The sequence below is a fragment of the Physcomitrium patens genome, chromosome 16 (assembly GCF_059467195.1).
Source record: "Physcomitrium patens ecotype Gransden chromosome 16, ASM5946719v1, whole genome shotgun sequence".
Lineage (NCBI taxonomy): Eukaryota > Viridiplantae > Streptophyta > Bryopsida > Funariales > Funariaceae > Physcomitrium > Physcomitrium patens.
This window is the reverse complement of record NC_143425.1, coordinates 2,180,745-2,189,086: the sequence shown is the minus strand read 5'-3', so window position 1 is coordinate 2,189,086 and position 8,342 is coordinate 2,180,745.

The following is an 8,342-nucleotide window of genomic DNA, read 5'->3' as shown; positions in this document are numbered from 1 at the left end:
TAAATATTGAAGGTAGTCAAAGACTTTATACAATCATGTGACATTTTTTCAAGAGTAAAAACACCTTATCATTGATTTTATGGACTTCTTTAACCATTACCTATTACAAAACAACCATATCCTTAAATTTCTATGAATTTTATCAGAGATCTTTCAATCTCAAGTTTTTATATTTCTATGTTTGTGATAGTAGATTATTTCACTAAGATGGCATATTTTATATTATGAAAAAAATCTACTATAGATAAAAAATAACTAAGTTTTTTTTTAATAGAATTTATTATTATTATTGATTTTCAAAAAATAATATATTCAAAAGAAAAATTTAATTTATATTAAGATTTTAGAAAATCTTTTTTAAATTCTAAAAATAGATATAAAACTATTTTTGGATTTTTATCCTTAAATTAATAGAACAAATGAATTAACTTTTAGAGCAATATTTGAGAAGTACCACCAACTATCAATAAGATGATTAGAAAATTCTTTTGTCATTAGTAAAGTTTGCTTATATTAAAACAATACATTTTTCTATTCAATAATTTTTTTTCTAATTATAATTATTATATATAGCTTCATATTTTTAATTTCTCAAAAATTAATAATCTTATTATAAAAGATTTCGCAAATTATTTATCAAAACTACATATAATAATAAAGTTCAAGAACAATAAAAAAATCAATGTAGATGCCTATCACAACAAAAAATCTCAATCCCATGTTAGTAATAAGATATAATTATTTTTTCATAATATCAAAATTATTTGCCTTTATGACAAGTTAGATTACTATAGATTTAGACTATTTCTTATATGTGAACAAATCAATCCAATTGCTTATCAGTTGCACCTACTAGAGTCTATGAAGATCCATCTTATATTTTATGTGCCTCTTATGAGACATAAAATAGTAGATATAATGCCAAGAAGAAGACAAATGCCACCTTCTTTTATAGAAGTTGATAATAATAAAGAGTTTGAAGTCAAAGAAGTTTTAGATTCAAGGTGGCATTGAAAAAAGTTAAAATATCTTATTTATTAGCATGAATATGATATTAGTAGATGCATATGGAAACTAGCTAAGAATTTTACAAATGCAACAAATTAGATTGATGTTTTTTATTGACAATATGTATCAAAATTAAGCTAAATATTAGTAAATCTTTGGTATAAAAGAAACAAGGTTTAGGAAAGATTGAATTCTATTTTCTATCTTTATTTATAGTTTTTGTGCAATTGTAGCTCTAAAGGGATGAAGAACTAATAACCAAAAGATTTTACTCAAGAACTATCATTTGCTGACATATCAAACAAGATATTATAATTGTTACAACCTTCAAGTTGGCATAATAGAAATAAAGATCTTTAAGAATAATATATTTTTCCTTGGATAAATGGCAAGATACAACAAGTTTGATATCAAGGCTTTGGAAGAGTCATTTGATTTATGATGATTTTATTAGTAGTAAGAAAAATTCTTGATAGTGTTACAAATATTTTGTTTGAAAGAAGTTATAAAGACCTCAATAATGATCAAATATCAAGGTGGTCTTTTTACCTTAGAATGAAATATTATTAATGGCTAAGAGGACCTATCAACTATCATTAAATAGAATAAAGATTAAAGTATGTAATAAATATAATTCTTTATATCTTTGACTTTATCAATACATAATCATTGCTCTTTATAAAACTTATTTCTAGATGAGAAGATAATGTCATTGATATATATATTTACTCCAAAAATTACTTACAATATGAATAGATAGAAATATATTAAAGCAAATAAATTTGATAATATCTTATAAACAAGCTTCTTAGAAGCTTTATAAATATGGCTTTTACTTTATACGTATTTATATTTGATTTGTAAGTTAAAAACTTTGCCAGAAGTTAGCCAAGTGTCACATGTATTGGTAGCTTGTGGTAAACGCTATCATATAGCGTGATTTGCTATCTGGAAATACACTAGGTATCTAGCTATAGAGAGTTTAGCTTAAACCTTTATATGAATCTTATTTTAGCTTCCAAAACTCCTTTGATTTGCATAAAACTCAGAAATATAACAAAATCCCTTCAAAATATATTTTTTCTGCGAAGGATTTTTTCTTCTTGAATTTTAGAAATTCATAACACTTGATCTAGCTGTTCAATTTGTTTCAAATTTATAGGATAGGTAGAAATCATCCTTAACTTTTATCAAAAAAAAACCAACTACAAATTCACTCTTGGTCTTCTCGCATCTAAGAAACCCTAACAGATGCTCTAAATCCTAATTTATAAGCATTTGAGCACTATTTTCTTAATATCTCAAGAATTCAATACTCAAATTTTATCAAAATTATGTACAAAGTTTAATAACATGAAATTACACATTTCTTGAAATTTTGAGCCAAAAGCTTATCAAATTGCTCAAGATATAGCTCAAGACACAACCACTAGTAAATCGGGTCACTTACTACCCTTTGATTGCATGTACTGACTTCAAAATCGAATAACTCCTTCATCCCAACTTGGAATCTAGCAAGCAGTATGCAAAAAGTGTAGCCGCAAAAGTGTTCTCTCTATTTGTAATCACCGATCCTCAATTGCCATCTATACGCATGCGTTATGTCAAAAATAGTGACAGTAGCTCCCAAATCAACACCTTAACTTTGAATTCCTATATCTCCTTCATATAAACTCCAAACCATATAAAATTTTTACCAAAACCATAGTCAAAAACCTAAACTTGTTGATCTTAGCCTTCAAAGCTCGAATGGATCCGAAAAACTAACCCTCATCCCTAATATGGCCTTGGGCAGCCTCCTCAAAGTCCATTGGTCATGATTTTTGACTAATAAGAATGGAGATTTTCATCATCCATCTCCATTCATCTATATTATTCCTTTTGCTAATTACTCCTTTTGCTACCAAAATTCTTCTTCAATCCTTTTTCTTATAGGATTTACATAATTTATACTCCAAACACCAAATAAAAGAACCAAAATAAGTTTTCAAATGTCACCAATGTCTAACAAAGGTGACTTTAAATATTAAGAAGTTAATATCAACCAAAACCAATCTTAAAAGCCACTATCAAAAGGAAATTAAAGTTATAAAAATTCCATAGTAATCTTTTTAAACAACCTCTTCTCAAGGTAATAATCAAATTATATTCTACAACGAACTAAAATCTACCAACTTGGCTCTCACCATGTTATTTAATAAATTATATATTAAGTACATAATTACATTATTTTTATATAGTAGTTGAACGACAACACGACAACGCTAACTATGTAGTGCACATATAAAAAACTTATTTTTGAAGTTAAGACATGTATTTCACAAGTTGAATACATATTGGAAGTCTTATAAAATGTTACCACGTAGCTCTTATTAAGATAGTATATATGGAAGGAAAAATGAAGTCATCTTCATTCTTATCATTGCTTTTCTAGTCTCTAATCTTATTTCTAAATTTTTTTAATCTTCTTTTCTTTGGCAATAGTTATTTCAATTTCAATATTATATTAGTTTTGAATAAATATGTATTCTTTTTCAATGACACAAAAATGTATTGAGTTTTTATTTGTCTAAGATTTATGTCATTGATAATCTTTAATTTTTCAATTTTATTCTATATTTTTTACCTAATACTCTATTTATAATTTCAAGTGTGTAATCAAAAAGATTTAATATCTATGTCTTATAAATAATTAGTTTAATAATCATCATTTTAAATTTTATGTATTATTAAATGTTTGCTTGAATATCTTAAAGAGCTTGTATCAACTGTTTAAATAAAAGTATTTTATTAAATTCTTCTTAATTAATGATATCAAGGCTTTTAGTATCACAATTATTTATATAGTTGGATATCTTTAATATAACAAGTTATCAAATTAGCTAAATCACTTTGGATGATATTAAAGATGTAATTTTTTTTCAAAAAAGTTTTAACTATAGATTTAATTTTATTAATAGTCTTTATAAATTTAGCCTATATGTCTAGAAAGAAATATAACAAAAAAAATAAAATATTATTTATTGTGATGGCTTTACTTACCTTATTAATTTTTATAGAAAAATATTAATTTAATTTATGTATCATTTTATTTATCAAGAATTGATTAAAATTATGCTTAGTTAAATAAATAAATAAATAAATAAATAATCTACTAGAAATATCTAAAAGCTTCATAATACTTGTATAAAAAGCCTATGTTCATTCAAATCTATTTATCAAGTATATTTTATTATATTTTTTTTATGTTACTTAAAGACTTTAGATTACGTTTGATTTATTTTTAAGCATAAATCTAATCCAAATTATTTGAATATTTCTACTAGAGTGCAAATAGTTTCTTCTTTACCTTGATATTGATGGTAGAGTCATATATAATATCTTTTTGTTACTGACATAATCATCATTTTTGCAAATTTGATAATATCTTATCGAGAAGCTTTATATATGTGGATTTGGCTTTACATGTATTTGTAAGTGATTTATAGATTGAAAACCTAACAAACAAATTGACAACTTATAGTACAAGTTGGCCATGTGGTGTATATATATGAAACTTACATTGCTAATTGAAAAAGTGTCAAAGATCCGAAAGAATATTGTTATGCACCTCCTAATTAGATATTATATATGGATGCAAGAGTGAGGCCTTCTTTTTTCATATTATTGTTGTTTTTGTTAATAATTATTGTTTCAAGAGTCTCAAGTCTTTTTGACATTGGAAGTAGTCATTTTAGTTTTAATGTTATATTATCTTTGAATAAATATCTACTCTTTTCAGGTAACACAAGAGTTTTTTTTTATAATTTGATATTTTGAAAATTCATCTTATTATCTAAAGTTACTTTTACTTTTGATAGTTATAATGTATTCTTGTTTTGTCTTTGTCTTTATTTTTTGATATGTTCTTCATTTAAAAGGCTTATATCTTTAAAATTAATAAAAAAATATTATATATATAACATTATTATATTAAATATTCAATTATTATATTATTTTAAATAATTTTTCAGACTTTTGTATATAACTTGTCAAAGAAAAAAAACATTCATACAATAAATTATATAAAAAAGAGTAATTATAATGTATAAACATAAAGATATGTATATACATGTATGAAATTAACAAAGAAAAAACACCACAACTGAAAATTAATCATACAAGTAATTAAGTTTGAAACTATTGAGGTATTCATAAACTATTTTATGAATTCTCTCTAATTTTGTATATAAGTGTTGACTAAAGCTCAATTGAATGCAAATTCTACTATTATGAATAATATCATACTTGTATTGAGTCTTGTATGTAGGCAATAAGTAGGCAATCAGTATAAATGACCTGTGTTCTAACTTATAAGATTTGTCCCTGAAAATTTGTATCAGCTATATATTATAAAAAATAAAAATAAAAATAATCATTTAATCATACTATGATCTCAAAATGGAAAATATAAGTACTTCATAGTATTATATTTACATATATTTCTAATTCTTTTTTAGTAAATGTGTATTCCAAATATTAGGCATTTTCAAATGTATGTGAATATTATAAGTTTTTGATCTATCTTGCATAATCTTTAAATGATCAGAGTATTTTATTCATTTTTTCTTTTTCTTTTTTTTATTATCTTTTATTAGAGAATGATTCAACTATATGTGAAATAAAATCATATATATGTTATAGTGGATATTATTGTATTTTTGCAAAAAGAAATGAAAAAAGAAATTAAATCAAAAAAAATATTATATATATAAGAAGTTATTAATAAATAATAATATATTTAAATAGTTTTTAAATAATATATTTTGATAACATTGAATGAAAATAAAACTAATATATATATATATATATATATATATATATACAAATAATATCTTTGTTACTAAATTTTATATCTTAATCATATTAAATAATTTTATAAACATTCAATTAACTATGAAATAATGTCTTTATGTTGAGTTTATGGTTTGACATTCATATCATGTGTGTATGTATATATATATATATATATATATATATTTTATGTACAATGATACATTTGTAATTCAATAAGCTTAATAGAGAAAGCAATTATTAATTAACAAAGGATATCATATTTGTAAACTTAAGTTGTTATAATAGCCCTTAAGGTCATTTGCATGGTTGCTTTAGATTGTTTGCAAATACATGCTTATTTAATAGTTTCATATATGTAAATTATACAATATATAGCTTTAGTTAAACAAAGATGAATGAGTGTGTGATTAACTTAAATAATCTTTAAGACTAACATTTTTATTAGATTCTTGTTGCTTGAATAATATGTACAAAAGTATAAAGATCATTAAATAATATTATACAAAAGAAACCATGCAAATGTCTTGATGCCAAGAAATAAAAGAAGGTCCTTGAATTTTTAGATAGGTGATTTTGTTGCTTTTTAAAGTGGTTCTTATTTAAATTATTCAAGTCATTTAGGAAAAGTAAATCAATTGACATGGAAGTTATTGTTTCATTATTTTTTTACTTTGATAGAAAAGATCTTAGCATATGCTCTAAAAGATGTACTTATATTGATAAAACATGGATTTATTTTTGAATGGCATTTGATTGTAGAATCACATGGGAGTAGATAAAATGGATAAAGAAAGACAAATCTTGGGTTATAATTACATTCACAAAAAGTACAAAAACAAATACAAAAAGAAGTGAAAGCTATAACATCTTATCATTCATAATGCAATGTAGTTTTTTTACTTCTGTAAGAAGTTGAGCAAATAGTTAAGATTTTATTATTGGAGTAACAAAAAGGTGTAGATAACTAGATTCTTATTTTATAAATGATTAGAAGACATAGAAAAAGAAATATTTTTGTGGTAGTCAATATTTGGAAAAGAAGAAAATAGATTTGATACATCAGATCAAAAGTGTCTTCTTATATTTTTTTTACACTTTAGCATGGATGAAATGTTTTAGTGGAAGTTTGGAAGTCCTTTGACGTAGTGTGTATGCCAAAGTTGCAATAGCCACAAGCATTCTTTGCAATGCATTATGGTACCTTTGTATTGTACAAGTTTTGATGCAATATTTGGCTCTAAAAAAATATTTGTAGTAGAAACCACATTTTTAGAACCTGCATGTTATTAAATGATAAATTGTAAAAATTGTATCAAATATTAGGTAATAGATATATTATATTATTTCATTGGAACATAGTCGGTGAAAATAAAAATATAATAATGGTTATTGAATTATTAATAATATAATAAAAATATAATAATGGTTACAATAATGGTTATTGAATTATTTTATATTATATTACATAAAAATTGTTATTATTATTATTATATATATATAAATTATTTTTACATGCCTTAAAAAATGTACAAGATATACTATATGTGATATAATAAATAAATAAATAAGTGTAAAAAAAATATGAGAAGACACTTTTGATCTGATGTATCAAATCTATTTTCTTCTTTTCCAAATATTGACTGCCAAAATTCTCATATATTGCAGATTTAATTAATTAATTAATTATATTCCTAAAATGTAGCATTCTAGAAGATTAAAAGATCCATATGATTTAGACCATGAAACCGATTTTAAGAAAATAATCTCAATAACCACTATTCTCTGATCTTTTTTTCTTCTTTTAAATGAATACCAAAGAATAGATTCAATTAAAATAAAATGTATTGGTGTTTATATATACATCATGAATATACGGAATCTGGATAAATTCATTCAAACAAAATAAACTGACACACACAAACTTTTTTTTTTTTGGACACGTAGGCAAATGAAGCCCATGCAGTGGCCTTGCCGACCCTTGCGACCCACCACGAAAGCCCCTACCACTGCAGATAACGTTCTCTACATTGGATCAGCGTTCCCTGCGGAAAAAACTCCTCATAGCATAGTTGAAACCCCAATTGGAACCCCAATGGGGAACAATTTATCAAGTGCCCACCACATCTGACATATATATAATTTTAATTTGTCACGATTGATTCCATGCCAACAGGTTAACATTAACTTGACTCTCCTTTAGTAACGGGACTTTTAACGTTAAAAGTTGGATGACTAAATTTATTTATTTTAAACTTAAATTAATTGTAACATGGGTAAACACATCTCAATTTGTTTCAAGGAACACCAAAATATGTGGGAAAAAATTGTAGGATGATGAATTTTTTGAGTACCAGAATATCGTATTTTGAAATCATCATTTTTGGCACTAAGTTCCAAAATTAACGAAATACTGAATGAAATACTTACATGAAGTTTCAAAAAAGGTCACTATGTGTGTATACGTACATATATACTTTTTTTTTTTTTTTTTTTTTCAT